Genomic DNA, 19891 nt, shown 5'->3' with positions numbered 1-19891 from the left:
TGCTAAATACCAGAGAGGTCAGAGTATTGTCTGTTTGAAGATATGCTGTAAAGCAATTGTTATAATTAGTACTAATTAGCTTCTCTGTTGACGCAGTTGTAAAGAAGCCAAGATTTTTTTTTTTTCTGTTTTAGTGGTGTCCTTTGCTGTGATAAAGCTGTGTTGGTACATTTGCACTTCTTAATTTTCTTCTCCAGGAATCTGAGCCAGGAATCTTTCACCAGTTCACAAAGTACTACAATATTTTCTAGAAGAAACTATCAAAGAATGAATAATTTACCATATTAGAGCATTATTCTGCCAAGGGTATGATCAGACACCTTGCTTGGCAGGAGGAGTGTCTCCACTTCATAAGAAATCTATTTGGGTGTTCCCTTCAGCACCAGGAACTTGTTCATGGCAGAATTAAAATAGTTGAATATAACTGTACTCAATATTAAACCTTATTTTGGCTCATAATCCTATAAAAATAGGAAAAAATACATCTGAAAACTTTTGCGTCAGATACAATTGCAATTCACTAATATTAAATATGTAGTTCAGCTTTCATGACACTAAAACTGCAGCTGTTTGCTCGCCAGTATCTTATATTAATACTTGAGTAGTTGTCTTTGTAATTTGGTAACATTTGCATCCTTGAGTCCAGAAGGTTTTCGGTAGCTGGAGGAGCCAAATGCAGCTTAAACTGCTGCTATTGACTTGACTCTAAAATTGCAGAACACGAAATATTTGGGGAAATTGAATCTGGTTTTGTTTTGTGTTATTGCTTGCATAAACTACCCTCCTTTTCAGACAGTAGACTGCTGAACTTCCCAGTATGTGTGCAATTTTAAAGTATTTTTTCTCAGTGACAAATAGTTCTCTCTGGAATTTGTTTCCTGCATGTACCCATTTACATTTCTATAAAAATTCATTGGTGTGTTTAAGTTTGTACTGCCTGCAAGTCTACATCTTTCACTGTAATAAAGTGCAATACCTGAGGCAACTGGGAAAGGTTACAAAAAATCACAACTGGTGTTAGTTTGAAGACTGTCAACAAATCAGTACAATCAGTGGAGCAATCATGCTCACTTTCAAGGAAGTGCCATTTTATAAATATTCTACCTGCCTATATTCCTTCCAAAGTGTGTTGAAACAAGTATTTGTTATGCTGAGCCAAATGTAGCTCTAAACACAGATTTCCTCTTAACATTGCTTCGCATTCTGTGGAAGACATGGCAAGATCTTGAAGCCAGTGTGAGAGGGAAAGCCAGGGTTTAAACAACACTGATTTGTCAGGGACTGGTGGGAATAAGTTTACAAAGGCTGTATCAAGTGTAAGAATACCAGATGGATTTCAACAGTTTTGCAATTCCCATCTAGTTCAGACTGATGGTCTCTTGGGTTGCTGTGTTGGGTGTGTTGTGCCTCTTTCTAATCTCAGTTTAAATGGCAGAGAAAATTTCTGCTGTTCATGACTACAGTCAGTGTGGTTTTGGTGATTTATGCAGCTGCAATTACTGAGCTTGTGTGTAGTTTTAGATTTTGGGGATTGACATCCATGCGTACAATTGCAGTCACAATGATGATGCAGTCACTAAATATTTAGATGGTAGTCCCTGTGACTTTAAGCCATTGCCATATCAAGACAATAAATACTTTTTTTGTAGTTTACAGTTTTGGAGCAAAATTGAATTGTTTTCCCCCAAAATTAGTTTCCTTTGTTTTCTACCTTCTCTGAGTTTAAATTGAGCTCATTTGGTTTCTTGAAGGGGAATTAATTAATTTTTCCATGCTTTTTCTTGGTTAAATGCAAAAAAGAACAGGCCCAGCTGTATAGGAACTATATATATACAAAATTATTTGATATTTAAGTATCAAAGTTTCCAGTAGAAACTGAATGGGGTTTTTTGGTTAGTTGTCTAATTAGCTGGTTTTGCCACCTCAGGAAAAAAAATAAGGCAGTTTTGTCGTTTCTTTCACGCAATTACTGAATATGATATATCCTGAATTATTTCAAATATTTTTGCAGGTTATTGGTTTCAAAAACAGTGGGTATAGTAGCAGAGTGACATTTTCAAATAATATCAAGCTAATTCCTTCTATGATGAATGAGAGAAAAGGGACATTTCCATGTTGTTGATGTGTTACCTGGAATAAAAGCACAGGGAGAGGGGCTTTGCACCTTGTCACTGAGCTTATATTGAGTAATTTATTAATATAAGCCTTTTTTATTTGATAGCTGATGTCTGCCATCGATTCAATAACCACCTCTGGCTGACTGGAAGGAAACAAGTGTGTTCTGGGTCTTTTCCTTTCAGATAGACAGGTATAAGGAAAAGCTGGATTATTGTTTCTTAGCTACATCTGTGGCAGTGAGCTCTGACCAACTGCTGAATGCCCTGAGTTAGGAGGAGGAAGGGGTTTATTCCCTTTCCTTTGTTTGTCTTAGGCTTTGAGGACTTTGTATGCTCTGATGCTGCTTTGTATAATGTCAGGAGTAAGAGAAGTGGTGGCTGAGTGTGGCAAGTTTTGATCTTGAACAAGGTCACCACAGTTGCCAACAGATCCTTAATCCCCAAAACCTAAGGTACATGTTCAGCTGATTGTTTGTGCCAGTTGTTGACTGTACCAGTGAATAATGAAGGAAGCTGGCATTGAATTATAATTTACATAAAAGTTGTCCTTTATGGGAAACATTGCAGAAGTTGTGTGGTACAGTTCTTCACGAGTTCCTGTTTCCTTTGCATGATGGTTGCTGTGGAAAACTCCAAGTTTTAAACTTGTTTGTCACACTCGCGACTGAAGTTGGAAAGAAATAATCATAGTTGTGTGCATCCCTCTGCAGGCTGTAAACTTCAGAGCTTTATATTTTCTAATACTTACCTGCTTATGATAAAAGTAGAGAAACAAGTTTTTGCCAGGTACAATTGTTGTATAGCAGATTAGGCTGGTTAAATTTCAGTAACATGGCATCACGTGTTTTAAATATTTGAAGGACCATAATTAATTGCTGAATTACCATGTAAATTAACAGTGTATTTTTAGTGTTCTATCTTTGTAGCTGGGAGAGTTGACTTCCAACAAGGGTAAAAATGAGGAAGAGTTTTGTTTGCCATTTTTTAGCTTGGCCTCTTAGCCTGTCAGTTGACCAGCACTAGAAGTCCTGGAATCTAATCCCTGTTTACTTCGAACACAAATCCCTTGTAGAAGACAATTGCTTAAGCAGCTCTTGAAGGCAGGAAGGGTTGAGAAATTGAAATTTTTTTGATTCAATTATTCAGTTTGGTAAGTAAAGGTGTTGTAGCCCCTATTTCATTAATTACCTTTTATTACCGTGTTATTTGTGGTTTTACTTGGGTTTAAACTTCTTTTTTTACTAAAGCAAGTTCCAATACTGAGTAATAGAGCTCTAGCCTTCAGAGCCAGCTGGTGCCTCAGGACCAGGGCACACCACCCACAGACCATGAATGCTTCACCAGGACAAGTTATCCTGCTTGCTGGGCCTTCTGAGGCTTGAAATCCTCACAGCAGTAGATTTCTGTGCTTGTCAGTCTCCTCTGATGTGGAGAATTATGTGCAGAGGTGCAAGTTTCTTTGGAGATGAAAAGTTAAAAATGTAGTGCCCTTTCACCTACAGAGCAGATTTGTTTTCCTGTAGCTGAAGTTAAGAGGTCTTGCTCCTTAATAAAGAATTTGAAGCACAAAAAAAGGATGAATATTTTAGCAGAGATGACTTTGGAATGGTAGACTGCCAGTGTAGCAAGCCCTGTGCATCTTCTGATAAGCTGAAGGATTTGAAGATCAATTCCCACCTTCTTGACAGAACAGATCTGAGTCTTCTCATCGGTCTGCTTCTACCATTTTACATCACAGACACGTTGCTCTTCTGAATATTTGCTGAAATTGTAGCTGTGGTTTATACTGCGTGAAAAAAGAAATTGTGTGTTTCCTTTACATAAGGAAATGCTTTGGATGACATTTGCCAGTGTGTTTAACGAAAAAAGCTAAGTTGCTTTAAAACAAACTTCATATCTTCATGTTACTGCATCATTCAGAATTGGTATTTTGGGTAGCCTTTTTTTCTTTTAAGGAAATTTTTTTGATCTTATGGTTCAAGTGTGAGAAATGCAGTGTAGAACCATCCCAGGTTTTCACTAACTTTGATCTGTAAAACTGGACAGGTAAAAGCTGACACAATGCACATTTCAAATGGTTCTAGGAGTAGTGTACTTCATTTTGAGAAAAATCTGTTATTTTCATGTGAAGCCTGCCTTCACATGAAAAGTGATGTGCAAAGTGTTAGCAGCACATTTGGTGGCTGCCCTTAGTGAGACCTTATAATTGCATCAGGTGACCTACTGAGATGAACCCAGCCTAGACTCAAGTTGTTGATTATTTCTAAGTGGAGAAAATGTGGTTTTGTTTTTCTCTGAAGGACTGGAACAGAGCTGCTGTCATTGCCAGCACTATCAAGGACATGTCATTGCTCAATTTGTGGCTTTTCCAGCTATGAAAGAGGCTCTTTGGAAATGATTGACACCTGTAAATTAAGTTCTTGTGTCCTGAGCTTGTACCATCACTGGTAATTTAATGACATAGACAGGTAAGAGCTTGCTTGGAGAAATATTACAATACACAGGAATGGAGCAATGAGACTTTTGTCACATCACATTTTTTCTGTCTCTAATTCATCTCGAGCTATCACAAGCCATCTCTTGACACAAGACTACTTACAGTAATTGCCAGAGTTTGGCTGCTTCATAGCTCCATTTTAATGCAGTTTGGATTACTGAGGGTTTGAGTGGTTTTCAAGATGGTGAGCTACTTTGCAGCTGTGTCTTTCAGGAAGTATGTGCCAAAATAATTAGTACACTATTTCTGCTTCCAATCCCCTGTTGTCTAGGTCTTGCAGATTTGAGGAACAAAACATGAGTTTAATAAGCTTGTGTGCCCTTTCCAGGATGATATCGAGTGAATGAAATGGGTTGAGACAAGTCTATGCCTTAAACATGTGAAATCCTGTCTGTCAGATGTGGAATACCAGGTTAGCCTTTGGAGGGATCCATTCCTGATGTATCCTGAAGGGCTGCAGCCCATGGGCAGGGCCCATGCTGAAGCAGAGGAAAAATATGAGGAAGGAGCAACAGAAAAGGCACTTTACTGATTAATCACAACTCCTCATTCCTCATGCCCTCTGTGCCACTTGGTTGTGGGAGGAGGAGGTGAAGGAATAGGGAATGAGGGATTGATGTTTGGCCTGGAAAGAAGGGATGGTGGCTGGGGAAGGTATCTTGGCTTTTTTTCTTTTCATTTCCCCTCATTATCCATCTTTATTTTTAATCAGTGTTACAGTAAACTAATTTATCCTTAGATCTGGTTAGCCTGTGATGAGTGGAAAATAATTCCTCTGTCTTTACCTTGACCCATGAGCTTTTTCATGTTATTTTACCACTCTGTTCTGCTGCGGAGAGAGTGAAAGAGCAGCTGGCTGGGTGGGGGGATCCTCTTACCTGGAAAAGGTCAACCCACCACAACCATTTGAAGGTAGGTATATATATATGTATATATGTATATATATATATATGTGTGTATATATATATATGTTAGTGTTAAGGTATTATTCCTTAGATTCAGTGTACTGGCAGTCTCAGTGTCACTGTCATAACTTCTTTTTTTTATAGTTTCTCCTAAAGGAGTAGCCTTGAAGGGAGAGAAAAATCCCACCTTCCCTGAGCAGACAAGTGTAATTGGAAACACAGGTGATATTTACTGTTCTCTGCAGCAAGAAAACTGTCTCCCAACAGATCTAGAGCCCCATGGCAAACAGTATATTTATCTAAAATTGATTGCCATTTCTTCAGTTACTCTGACACAGGAACTGGTTATTATGCAACACAAGCAGCATGGATGGTGAAGTTGGCATCCAAGCCATTTTTAGATGTTTATAGGGTTTCAGCACAGCGAGAGACATTGTTTTTTAAGATGAATGTTTTTTGCAATCAGCTGATTGTCAGCTGTTTTTCTGAACAGTAGTCAAAAGTATGCTGAAGCTGTGTTTATTGTTGGACTGGTGCACCTTCTGCAAATGGCATAGCACACAGTGAGTGCTGTAGAGGAAATTCAACATCAGGAGCTGCAGAAACTGAAGAGAAGATGTGGGGTTCTTTTTGTAGTCAAGGCTCCAACACTGAGGCTGCCTTTCTTCAGTTTATGCAGATGGAGCGCTGTTGTGAAGCACAATGGCATGAGGCAGTCACTGGGTGATGAGCTGTTGTGCTGACATGCCAATACTAAAAAGACGAATCCTCTTACGTAGTTCAGGATAATACTGGAGGTTTTCTGAGCAATTAGTTGATTCATACATTCATTGCTTATGAATGGCATTTGCCTCAGAAAACTCCATAAAGATCTAATGAAACAGTGAAAAAATAATTTATGCATACCAGATAATATAGATTATTGTGCAGCACAACCATTCAATTTTCAACAAAAAAAAAGTTTCTATTTAAAATACACAGTTCTAGGAAAACAGATGGTGCTTTTGAGCTTTTTCTCTCACTGAAAGCAGATTTTAACAATTAGCTCAAAAATTGAAGCTAATACCTTTAAAGCTGTACACAAAAGGAAAAACAATTACATTAGAGGAGCACATTTCATTATAAAAAATGTTCTCTAAACAGTTCCTGCTCTGAAAATGTAAAATAGGAAGTGGCTTATATTGTCAAGCTCTTCACAGCTCTAGACAGAGTAAAAGGATTAATATTTATGCCAGGGCTTATTCCTGTGACAAGTTATATTTTGATTGATGTCACCTTTACACTTCAGTTGGAGGAACATCCACAGTAGATATTAATAGCTGTTTCATGGTGGTTTGAATAATAAACTTGAAGGTGCAACTGTTAACAAAATTTCTGCTGTGTCTCTGCACAAAATGGGGCTACAGCTGAACATATGGTGGCACTTAAACAATTACTTACTTGTGTATTTACATCAACAGCACCAACAAAGCACTTAAGTTATTGCTGAAAAGATATTGATGAATAAAAAACAAGAACTAGATGCTGTAGGATGAAGAACTAGATGGTCGGGGCTAGATGGTCTTGAAGGTCCTTCCCAATGCAAAGCATTTTAAGGTTCTGTGATTAGAGTCTGTGGATATGGTAATGAAGCTAGACCAGTTACACAAGAGAGTCCCTTGATACAATTCTATAAATGGAGGTTCCCAGGCCATAAAGCTATGTGTTTTTAAGTAAGCCAGGTTGTGGATGGGTGGAATGTAGGAAAATAGAGATAGTGATGAAGGTAATCTCACCCCTAAGGAGTTAGAGCTGTGCTAATTATCAAGAATTAGGAACAAGCCTGCCCTTAATAGGCCACAGCTAGATCCAGTTAGGGTGGGTATTGTAAAAGAGTACGTTGGCTGGTTGAGAAGTTAGATGGAGTTTTGTTGGCTGTGCTGAGAAGGAGGAGTCGATGCTGTGAGGAGCTGCCCATGAGAAATTACCAAGAAGGTATTGCAAAGGTAAACCTTTGCAATAAGATGGCAACACCAGGTAGTAATTTTGTGTAGTATTTTATGTTGTAGCAGACAAAGGCGGTCAATCATCAATGGGGCTTACTGCCAAGCTTGGGGCATGAAATGGAAGATTATAGCTTGTATGGGAAGATGCAGGTTTTCAAATTTAAAGACAGTATTCCCACAGGCAAACCAATATAATACAGTAAAAATAGATTTTTCTTCTCCCTTTGAAATTGAAATACATCCCTTGCCTTCAACAGGCAAAAGTAACTCATTTGGTCAATACCATAGCACATGTTCTAGTGGTACTCTTACAGAGCCAGCTCTGTGATAGGTTAGAAATGGTGTGCACTTACAGGGTGGTTTCCTGAGTCCAGTGCATTGTTTGATTGTGCACTTAGCATTAGTGGGTTAGTGCATGCTAATTTTCAGGGAAAAGACAAGTCAGAAGCATTCCATTCAGAGTTGCCCATGTTTAATGTTCTTGCCATGACACACTGAAATCCTATTGCAATTCTGTGGCCATCCAGGCCCCTTTGAAATCTCAGTTGACAGACACATCCCTGGGGAGATGTCAGAAAAAGCTGCTGATATCCTGAATGGAATGTAGGAAAATGTGTCAGAGCTGGCTGCAGGTCTGTGAGTCACCAGTGAACAGTGAATTGCTGTGTTGTGATCACAGCAATGAATGAGCTGACTGAAAGCATGTGCAGGGAGATGAAGGGAATAAATGGCATCTTAAAGCAGCACCTGGAGATGACAGAGCTGTTCCTGAGCCAAGCAGGGCATGGAAAACAGGCACAGGATTGTGCAGGTGTAATGCTTCTCCTAGCCCAGGAGGTAGCCTGGGTACCCCAGCACTCAGGTGTTTGGCCAGGTCCTATTTTGCGTGGTAGAACAGGCAGAAATCCCTTCCCTGCCCAAGTGGCTCTGTGCCTTCACAGAAGTGCAGTTGCTCTGGTACTTGGCTCAGTGGTTCCTTGCTCTTAGCCCGAGTGTTAGCCAGACAGCTGAGTCTGCCAGGAGAAAATGGATGTGGTGCACTGAGCCACTGCTCTCAGATGAGAGGGCATGTGTGTGGCTGCTGACATGTATGGATAGCTGAGTACTCAAAATGTCAAAGGAGGCATAATGGGGTTTGTTTGTAAACTACAGTCCTAAAGCATTAATCTTGGGGTGGACTAAACTGATTCCTTGGAAGTAAATGGTATTGTGATCAAATGGAGCAACCTTTGGACAATATACGAGTGTATACAAATATTCAGACAATGTAAATTCTTTTCAGATTTTATTTTAAAAAATTTGAATTAAGGAAGACTGAGATGAATTCTTGTTTACTAGGATACTATTAAACTAGAAAACCAGAGGGTACTCATGCTGTGCGAGACACTTTTAATATGAAGAAAAAATCAGTCTGTTATTTCACGGGAAGGCACCAAAGCTGCACATACTGATCTGAAAGGCAGAAATGGTATGTTGGTTTCAAGGAAGTGAAATCATTTCTTCCCTCTTTCACCATACTACATGCTTATTGGGAGTTGAGAAGTCAAGTTACTCAGCTAGGTTAGGAAGAAAATACTGCATCTTTGAAAATGTTGTTTGCTCTTCCTTCTTGTTATCATTATTGACCTAAACACCTCAGCTGCTTTGTAGTTTCACCTGCTATGAACTTCTGGAATAGCTTATCCACTGTTCAGAACTTCAGATGAGGAAAGAACTGGCATGTCCTGAATAATCCCTTAATAAATCAGTGCGAATCTAAGCAGATGGCTTTTATTTAATGGAATGGATTGGTTTCTCTGACACATGTAAGGCAGATCTTTCACAGGTACAAGCTGAAGATCTGATTCACTTAGGCTACTGCTGCTGAATTTGATCACAGTGATTCCAAGAGCCTTCAAGGTGGTGGCCAAACCAGAAAAGGCTTTAAGATTTTTCAGGCAACTTATATGTATCTGCACTGAATTGCAATATACTTTGAAGGTAAAAATGTTAAAATTATCTAGTCTTCTTCAAGATGCATAATTCTTCTAGCGTTCCTGAAAAGGTACAGGTATTAAATCTGGGAGTTTGAGAAGGTTTATGAGGCAGATACTGAATTAGAAAAACTTTTTCATTGTACTTAATGTTAGGGTTGATTTTTCCCATGCTATTTAAAGCTCCCATTTCTGGTAGTTTATGAAGTCAGTGGAATTGTTTGGTGAGAGAAGTGGGCAGCAATTTTGCAGTTGCGCTTTCACAGAAAGCATTGTCAGCTTCTTAAAATTCAGAATTAAAAAGACAAACGACAGAGATAGCAGAACTACAGGTTTGCTGGAGCTCACCTTTTTCCCTGGAGTTCACATTTAGTCTTGTAATCCTCAGGAAAAAACACAAGTTACTGAGCAGTGCCTTGTGGACCAATACAGGGTGAAAAGCTTTTAATAAGGGGTGTATATAGATAGCTGCAACTTAATTCCCACATAGCAGCATTATATTTTTTCCCTGAGGTTTATCCTTTTATGTGTAGATCCTAGTCTTGCTGTGTTTTTAAAATATAGGGGTTATATTTCTCAGTTTAACTATTCAAGTAAGACATTTGTTTTATCTTTTTCTAGGCAATGTAGAATATCAAATGTACCTTATGGGGGCAGAAGCACGCTGGAGACCTTCAGGGGCTATCACCTTAGATTTCAGCCAAGATAAATGTGATACATCTTCATCAGAGATCCCAACAATTCAGAGGAGAGGAGTCTGTCACAGCAATTGGCATTTGAGGTTATTATCAGACAAAGACTCCTTTAGAAGGGTTGGCAGAGTGTGAAGAAAATTCTTTTCCTAGTGACAATTAATCAAGTATCGGGACAAACTGCATCAGGGTAGGAATACCTAATCTAGAGGTACTGTTCTGGTTTCCAGTTTGCCAATCAAGAAGCAATCTTAAAGAAATCTCTGCATTCCAAGTGTTTGTGCATTAAATCACTGATGTAAGTTTACTGTGCCCTTTAAAAAACGGTGTGCGTACTGACCCTCTGAATGCTTAGTTCCCAGTGAGGGTAGAAGTGGCAGAGGAGCTTTTCTGAGGGCACCAGGAAGGCAATTGCAGTACTTATTTCTAGCCTGGAGTGGCCATGTTTTTTTCAGGAAATAATTCCCAACAGCTGTAGTGTATATTCAGGTTGAGATTCTATCACATTTTTAGTGGAGTTCAGGCTTAGGAGTTGTCTGAATTACAGTACTGTTTGTATGTTCTCTGCTGCTTATAATAGCAAAAAATTCTCAAGTGTTTCAGTGAATGCTATTGAGTTCATAGACTTTGTATGTACCAAGTGGTAAGAGAGGTAAGCGAGAGGTGATTAAAATCTAACCTGCTCATATGTGAGTAGAGAATTTTTGAATTTAGCCAATGGGGCATGCTGTGTAAAAACCTGTGTCTCTATCTGCCTCTTTCCTGAAAAATGGCTGTAGGGGAGAAGGAAATTCTTCAAGCCTTGTGAGGAAAACATTCCTCTAATTGTTGAATAATGAAAGTTAATCATGTGTAGTTCATATGATGACTTTCTGCCCCATTTGTGCAGCTCCAATGCAGGAAATACTTAACACAGTCTTTAATTTCTGATGTTCTCAGTCAGTTGAATTTCTATTAGATAATTGGGTGTTTCACATTTTCATGTAAGCCAAGTGAATTAGGTGTAAGTAGGGAGGGGGAGAGGAGAGTCTGTGGTGCCATTGTCAGACGCTGTTTGTGGCAATGGTGATGAGAACCAGCCTTTCACTCCTGTCTCCTTATGGTCAGTTCTGGACTTTGTTGCTTTCTAAACCTCTAACTGGCAGCTGTGGTCATCCCGGAAAGCAGGTTATTCCTGTTTTTTATGTGGTGGGAGGGAGGAGATTGTGAAAGTTTATTAAAAGCAGGTATAAGGTCTTGTAGAGATCAGCAAGTAGTGGAAAGGCTTCCATGTGAGGAACAGCTGCTGCCATCTCTGCAGTCTGGAAATGTAAGAATTGGGTGGAAGGCTAAGAGGGCAGAAGGGTTGAAGAAATTATGAACTCAGTGGTGTGGTAGCTGGAGGGCCTCAAATTGTTAGCCTTTAGGAACACATAATCACAGAATGATTATATGCAGGTGCTTTTATTGAAGAGCTCTGGGTGTCAGGGGTACAGACTCAAATCTGACTCCACCATGGGTTGAACATGTTTTTATATTCTGTCGTTATATAACTTACATATTAATTATTAAACTTACATTGTTCTATTGTATACATTGATTTCATCCAAGCATAGGTTTCTCGTGATCCCCCCAAACCCTTGAACATAGTTTCTCGTGATTCTTCTTACCATTAAACAATAATTATATCTAAACAATTATCACATCTAACAATTATATCATTTATCATATACTGATTACGCAGGTGCAATTTCACATGATCTGGCAAACACAAGGTCTGATGTTTCCCAGGGCCTACTAAGCATAGCTTTCTTTCTAACTCCCTGAATTTTCTGTGATTTTAAAATCTTTTACTATCAAAATGAAGAAGCAGGTCCTGGGTTTGAAAGCAAAGAAGGGATGCTTCACACACTGTAGTTTATCTATGTAACTACTTGCAATGCAGTTCTGAGATGAAGCCCCATGAAATCTGAGTCAGGGAGCTTTGAAATGCAATTTGGCTTTCTTCTGAATAAGGTAGCAGTGTCACACTGTGGAGGATCAGGCTTTCAGTGCAAAGAATGGGTACCAGAAGCAGCTGGGGGCAGCACATGAAATCAGTGAGTACAAACCAAGTACAGGAAGCAGCAGTTGAGTCATGCTGTGGTTGCCTTGCCACTTAAAGCGGATGTTTGAGTTTTGAAATTCTGTACAATAATACATTTGGAAAATTTTCATTGTTATTCAGCACAAGGAGCCTGTTGATACTGCCTCCTGTAGGAGCTCTAGGACACCCTAGATGTGGGAGAGGGGAACATGAAAATCACTGCATCACAGCATGATGTTCTGAGAAGTCCACACTGGGTATAAGATCTAGCTGGTGGAGAGAAGAGACATGGGCCCATTGTCTTTGTCTTAAAAATTGCATAGACGTGAAAAGATGTCATTACATATTATTAATGCATAGATTTTCAGAAACCTTCTGGTTGCTAAAGCCCAAATTAAATTTGAATGTTATGACAAGTATATAAAAGTTAAAATACTGAAAGTTTTAAACTCTAATTTTTCCAAGTATTCAGTCTCTCAAACTCTGATGGTGGCAATATAAATCCTTCCTAGGCGTCATTGTTTAAATCAGTCCTTTTACTTAATTATCCTGTCATGACTTTGCAGCATTAGGTACCTAGGGTATCATGGTCAGCTTCTGCAATCTTCTCACCAGTCTCTCCTCAGGCTCAGACTGTGCAAGAGGGAGTCAACTCTGAGCCCCAGATGTAGCTCTTGGTTCCTGTGAAATCCAGCATGGCAGAGTGTGCTGAGCCAGACAAGAGGGTCATGTCACTAGGAGGAGTGAGCTAGAGATCCCTAGGATAAAAGGAGAATGGGAGTAAGATTTCGTGTGGCAAGGTAATGATGTCATAACAAAATTACACTTATAGGTGATTTGAACTTCTTTAAAAATTATCTCAAAGTTCATGAGAGAGGACAGGCTGGAGAGAGTGCTGGTAATTACAGTAAATAATCATTTTATGAGCAATTCTGTTTCTCCCACACTGAAGTCACCTTCTCCCTGTCTGTAACACCTTATGACTAAGTTTTCTTGAGCTGTGAAGTGATAGAAAACACAGGAGTGATACCACTGGAGAAGATGGAGTAAAAATGGTTAGGAGGAAAAACATATGATGATGAGATAGTGTCCAATGGAAATAAATAAGACTATTACTATAGTCTATTTTTAAGGATTGCACAAAATCAAAAAAAAAAATCCGTAATATTTATAGAGCTGTTGAACTACAGAAGTTGGTTTGGTTTAATGTTAAGCACAGTGAATGGTGGAGTCCATAGCTCCTTAAGAAAATTTCAGGAGGAGCAGCTCACAGAAGGAAATGTTAATTCAACTGGGTTGTGCACTGCCTGCTTAATACACCCCAAAGGTCAAGAGGCTGGGGGTGTGGCAGGTCAAAGTCAAGGACAGTTCAGACACTTGATGGCCAGTGACGACTTCTTTCAGGTGTTCTGCCTGAATCTATGGGCACTGCTATTTTAAATAAGAGTGTGAGATTGACTTGAGCTGTGTAAAATAAAACCTTCCAAAAGACAGAAACTAAAACTGCTCTGCTGTGCACTTCAATGCAAGCAGGAGGCTTTTCTTCACTGGGGTTGTCACTGCACAGGCTTTATTTCATAAGCTGATACTGTCTTAATTTAAACTTTGGCTTCCTATTACAAAGTATAAATCAGAAGATTAAAAACCCCCTGCTATAGATTTTTTAATAGAAAGTGACAGTTTAATTTGGCAGAGTTGAGCTGAAAGGATGCTTAAACCTAGCAGAGAGTGCCAGCATCAGCAGCTCCAGAGTAGCTGGAAATGGAAACAGAAACATGAATAATTAACAGGTAAGCTTGACTTCCTCAGATATTTTGCAATTACTTACTTAAGAAAATTTTCTTCTCCATTAGATCCTGGAGCTCTATTTTTGTAGTCAACCTGGTTTTTCTTAATGAAAAATAGTGGGTGTATGTCACTGGTGTTCAACAGTGAAAGTCTGGGGTTTGTTGCCTTTATTTAATGAGAAAGTGTGGTTTTGGAGGGAAGCTCATTTTTTGAACCATAGGTGATTTAATTTCTTGCTGTCACATTGGGGTTTCTTTCCCAAAAAACAGCAACCACTGAAAATAAATTCATTTGGGTTTGTTGGGTTCCATGAGGTCCAAGAACCTTCAGTGTTTAGGTGCTGTAAGGAATTAATGAGCAATTGTGGCCCTCTTGACAAGACATTCCAAACCAGGGTGCAGCTTTATGTAACAGGGAGCTGTTAGACATCAGTTATTCCATGTGCTTATAGAAAATGGCATTGAGGAAGCTATCATCAGGGTAATGGCACAGAAAATACTCCTTTTTAAATGTTTATACCATTCATTTTACTAGCTGTGCAACAGCTTCATGAGGTGGAATATGATTCAGCCAGATGGTGGAATCAAAACCGCCAGTTTGTCCTGCAGGGAAGTGCCTCTGCAAAATCCTTGCTTTGCAAGTTTTTATATTTCAGTCTACAAGAGATTTTGTTAACCCAGATGGGGATTTCAGTTAAGAAATTTGTTTAGTGCATTCTGTTAGTAAAATCCAGGCAATTTTGCTTTGAGAAAAAAATATCTATGCCTGCAAATTTGTTTTTTCCCCCTCTCTCCTTGTGCTACCTTACCAAGTAGGATGACAGCCTGTTTTTGTTCCAGCTTCCTCTTCATTATACTCTAATTTGGAAAATGTCTCTTATTTGAGGAGGGTATGTACTTTTTATAGGGAACAAGAATAAATTGAAAGTGGGTTCTGCTGCTCTGACTTCCAGTATAAGTGTATCTGTAACAGTAGGGACCAAAGTGAAGAGCAAAAGCAATGCCAGTTTCCCTATTTTACCCAAAACTGGGTTAATATTTTTGTATTAAAATCCTGCACTTGATGCTAACCACAGTGCCTTGCATCTCCCTTACATATCAGCATGTATAGATATTCCCATTTTATACCTGCTCTGCATCTCTCACAAAGGATTTGCTTCCCAAAATTTTTATAAAAAAGAACACCCTGTCGCTTGCTGCGTGTAGCTTTTTGGCATTAGTGATTTTTGTGTTTAAGTCAGCTCAGCAGAGGGAAATTCCTCGATCACTGTTAGGGGTAAGGAATGTTACAGAAACAATTCCAGTGGGATTTTTCTCCCAAGGTAAGAAAAGCAGTAACTGAGGTCTCGGCCTCCTGATGACGATGTCTGTGGTGTCCCCCTGCCATGACTGGTGCAATTCATGAGGCACGCCTCAGGAGCTGTTCTACTGAAGTGTTGGGAAATGTACAGTAGCAACAGGTACTGTCACTCTGTGATTATCCTGAGGCATCAAGTCAAAGGATGAGTTAAAATAAACAAAACCAAGCAGCCCCCGCATATGTATTTATCAGTAAGTCAAAGCAGAGGAATTGTAAACTAAGGGAAGGCATTATCTGGCTTCTGACATAGTGTGAAGGGTGTTTTTTACAAAGTGGAATTACTGAAGTGTAATACATAGGTTTTCTTGTTCTAATGCTGCTTATATAATACCATAATTAAAGGAAAACTAGAGAACTGAAATGCTTTCAGGCTTAACATAATGAAGAAGACAAATGTTCTTTTCTTTAAATGTCAGATGTGGTTCTCATGATTTTAAGAACTTCTGTTAAGAAGCAATTGGTCAGGCACAACTTTGAGCAGGCATTTTGGTCCACAAGCCTTAGCTTCTCAAATGCTAATCCCAACTGTGTTTTATTACCAGTGTTATTAATGCAACAAGTATCATGGTGTCACTTTTCTTATTTCTGCTATCACTGAAAAGGTTACTGACAAAGTACAGCTCTTGCTGCTTGCTTTTTGTGACTGTTTTCAGCTTTTACCTTGAGAGTACATTGGCAACACTGCTTAGAGATCAAGCTGATTTTCTTAGTGGAATAAGAAATGCAAGTTTGGGACTGGAGAATTTGATGTGATTTTTTAAAAAGACTTACAGCTTTACATAACTGAAACAAAAAAAACTTCTTATTGTGTTTGGCCAGTTAAAAAGTATCTGGTTTATTGCTTTAAGAAGTTCCTTTGTGGCATATTTGAACTAGAGAAGGTGATTTTGAAAGGAGGGGTATACAACTCCAACATCCTGTGGGAAATGCTGTTAACCTTTATCAATTACTTTATCAGGCTGAGGCTGATTCAAAGTCAGAGATGTTCGCTTTTTCTATCCTGGAATTTGTTAGCAAATCATGGTTTTAAAGGTAACATCTACAACCTCAAAAGACTGAGGAAAAGTAAGAAGTCACTCTGTTGGAAGGAGTCTTGGGTGGAAATATACAGGTATTAAGATAAAGATCAGAAAACATAGTAAAAAAATTACAGCTGGTGTCAGCTGTTAAGTGAGTTTTGATGGAATATTCAGTGTATAATTAAACAGTTTGTAGCAGGGCTTTGGAGATAAGTTATTGCTTTTCACAGGAACTTGTACTTACTCTTGAAAAATAGAATATCCACATTACTAGCAAATAACAGGAGTTTCCTTTTAATGATGGTTCATGATACCCTCATCACTTCTTTCTGCTTAGTGTGGTGGATGTGCTACTTTCCCATGGGGAGAGCAGTCTGTAGTGTGGTGTAGTGAATCCATCTGAGTGTCTGTCTGAAAGCTGGATAATGGGATAAGGAATAGAATGGCATCTGCTGTGAGTTATTGAGGTACTGTCCCTGCAAGAATGATACAAATGTAACTCATTCCCTCAAAAAAAGAGTCACAGCCATGTTTTTGGTATAGGTATTGTTCTTTAGCTGTCCATTATCAGTAGGTGCATTTTTTTTTTACTTAACCCTCATGCCTGTATTTGAATCTTATCTAAACCTTTTGCCTACGAAGCAAAGCATGATGGATTGTTTTATGAGTGGAAGGATTAAAAAACAATCAAAGGATGCTGTTGGTTTTTTTTTTCTTATTACTTGCTAAGTAGTTTGAGTTGTTTCTTGAGAGAAAAATATTTTTTTCATTTTCTTTGTGTGCATGTTGTCCCTTAAGGGAAAAGCAGAATAGAATCAATTTGCAAAAACTTGAAGAAATTTTGTGAGTTTGGTTAGTTTGCTGTCCAAAAAGAATTTTTGTCTTGGTTGTCAGTGTGGAAGCAGGACAAGACCTGGGAAACATTGATAACACATGACAAAGAGCTTTTAGTGTTTTTGATGTGTCATGCAAATATAAGCAAATGCTGCTGCATAAAGCAGTAATGTATGGCAGGGAGGTGGAAAACTCTCCCCCAGAACAACAGAACAAGCAGAAGGGCTTTGTTTAGCGCCACTATCCTTTTAAGCTGTCGCAGAATGTTGTGCAAAACACAGCAGCAGTCATTTCTCAACTAAAATATTAAGTGTACAATGTGCAAAGTAAACACTGAACAAGTGCCAGGAGCTTCCAACAGCAGCTTCAGGTTTACACCTGGTAAGATTGCAGTCAACAAGGATCTCATTAAGCTGCTCAGGGAAATGTTGAGGCAGGCATGATGCACAGCAATTTGTGAGCGTGGATCTTACAAAGCAGAGGATGTATCTACTTATTCCAGATGACACTGAGGCAGCTGGGTAGTGCTCACCAAACCAAATCAATTTACTTCAGAAGACCTGGAGTGAAAGGCATTTCTTCTGGTGGTGTGTTTAGAAATGTAGCTGAAAAGTACTACTCTGGCTGTTTTTGCAGTATCAGACACTTCCATTTGTGCTCAAGTGAAGATTAGTTTGGGGCTTTTTTTTTTGCTTTGGGGCAAAATGCTGCAGTGTGTAGCAAGTTGCTGAACAAATACCAAAAGGTTTTGAAATGGAAACAATGTTGTTGCAGATGTTGCTGCACAAGGAAATTTAATGCAGCTGTACTTTTTGACATGAGGAAAATAGAAAGAATGATGTATTGGTTATAAAAGCAGAATTTCACGCTTTCTAGGAATGACCTGAAAAATCTAACAGGCTTCATCAGTACGTAATCAAAATGCAGAATTTGCCTCAAGTTCTTGAAGACTTCTAGTTTTGATATTGGAGCTCCCCTTGGCAGCTAACAGAGTAAATAGAGAGGTGCCTGCTGATCTGTGTGCAACAGATTGGAGCCTTTAGTTCAAATTGAAGACACCAATACAGAAATTGCTTTCTTGGTGTACCTGCACGCTGTGAAATTATCAGTTGACAAACACACCAGTCAGTGTGTGTTAATAGCCACTAATAATATGTGCTCCCAAAGGAAATGTTATCAGTGGCTTCAGCATATTTTTTCAGGTATGAAAGAGAAGATGGATTGAAACAAGCTTTAAATACCAGCCAGTGTGTGCATTTCCTGTCTCTCTCTTTTAATACTAAATTCTTCTGTTAGGAGACTAATACATGGATCATGTCTCCATCTCTCCAAGCACCCATCCTGTCTCCCACTGAAATACACATAAAGCTCATCTACTGTGAAATAAATCCTCAGAAATCTCTCCAAAAGAGACTTACAGGTGTAGTGGATTGAATTAAAGTTGAGTGACACACGTTTAAAAAATACTTGGTAACAACAGTTAATCCTGATGAAAGGTATAAATACCTTGCCTGAAGCAGAGATAACTTTGAACTATAAATATGTAATACATTTTAATCAGTTTTACTGCAACCATTTTTATCTATGAAATAAGCTATTTTGGAAGCTCTTTTCAAGTAAAAGGGTATAATTTGCTTGAACAGTATTTTAGTTGTGAAATCTCCTTAGTTTGGAACCTGGGGAAGCTTGTAATGGTCTGTTCTCTTTCCTTCTCTGTGTAACTGCAGTTGAGAACTTGTCTAAAGTGGTACTGAAAGTACAAGCTTAGATGTAAGCTTCTTTCTTGTCACAGTAGTGCTGAGGGACCATATTTATCCATGAAATAATGTAATATTTGCTAGAGAACCATTAAATTTTGAGCAGGGAATCACAGCATTAGGTACCATTGTGCCTGCTTGTTGCTGGTTACAACAGAGAGGTGGTACATAACCAAAATGAAAATGACTGCAGCAGTTGTTGTCATAGGTTTTCCAGCCTTTTCAGTGTCTTGTAGTCCCATCTCACTCTCAGCTGTGGATCCTCTTCCAGGGTCATTGCACAGCATCTCAGCACCCTCTCTAATGAGGCTTCCTGTGTCCCAGCTTGGGGCTCTGACCAGGGACCAGCCCAGGTGTGCAACAGCTGGGATCACTGGTATGGGGGAGCAGCCTCTGTTACTGCTTGCTGTGCTCTTGTGACATATCTAAACTGGCCTGTTCTTGTGAGAAAGCTGGCAGGGGACTGCTTCTCTTCAAAAGGAGGAAAGTATCTTGGAAATGAAAAGCCTTTAAGAGTTATTTTCAGAAGATTGTAATGGTATCTTTTCTCTGCCTTCTGTAGAGTCCAATTAGCCTTGTCTTTGCCATCTGAAGTTGTGTGCTGAAGGTATTGAAAACCCAGGCAGAGAGGTAGATAAAACAATGGGGCACCAAGTACATTTTGACCCAACTCTGCTGCTACCTATATCCAAGGTATTTAATTCAAAACTCAGCCATGGGTATATTTATAAAGATGTTTAATCTGTTACTGGTAACAGTGAGGTATTGGAATGGGCAACAGAAGTATGAAACCTTTCCACTTGTCAATGCAGACTTTGTGCAGCTATACTACTTCTATTTCTATTTCTTCCTCCCCACGAAGTTTTAGAATATTGCTGAATTGGTGGCAGAAAAAAAGCT

At 39.0% G+C, this 19891-nt stretch overlaps 1 long non-coding RNA gene across 11 annotated transcripts in view; it reads left to right on the top strand.

The window, feature by feature from the left end:
- LOC135298593 (uncharacterized) overlaps positions 1–19891 on the top strand; it is a 52215-nt gene that overhangs the window by 5734 nt on the left and 26590 nt on the right. For 4 of the 11 annotated variants that reach the window (XR_010360614.1, XR_010360613.1, XR_010360612.1 and 1 more), the window contains exon 2: positions 4418–4585. The exons of the other annotated variants lie outside the window; for them this stretch is intronic. This is a non-coding gene — a long non-coding RNA (uncharacterized LOC135298593). The remainder of the gene's footprint in view (positions 1–4417; positions 4586–19891) is intronic. 11 annotated transcript variants of the gene reach the window in all.

The sequence above is a fragment of the Passer domesticus genome, chromosome 4 (genome assembly GCF_036417665.1).
Source record: "Passer domesticus isolate bPasDom1 chromosome 4, bPasDom1.hap1, whole genome shotgun sequence".
NCBI lineage: Eukaryota > Metazoa > Chordata > Aves > Passeriformes > Passeridae > Passer > Passer domesticus.
This window is presented reverse-complemented; position numbering and strand designations above follow the sequence as displayed.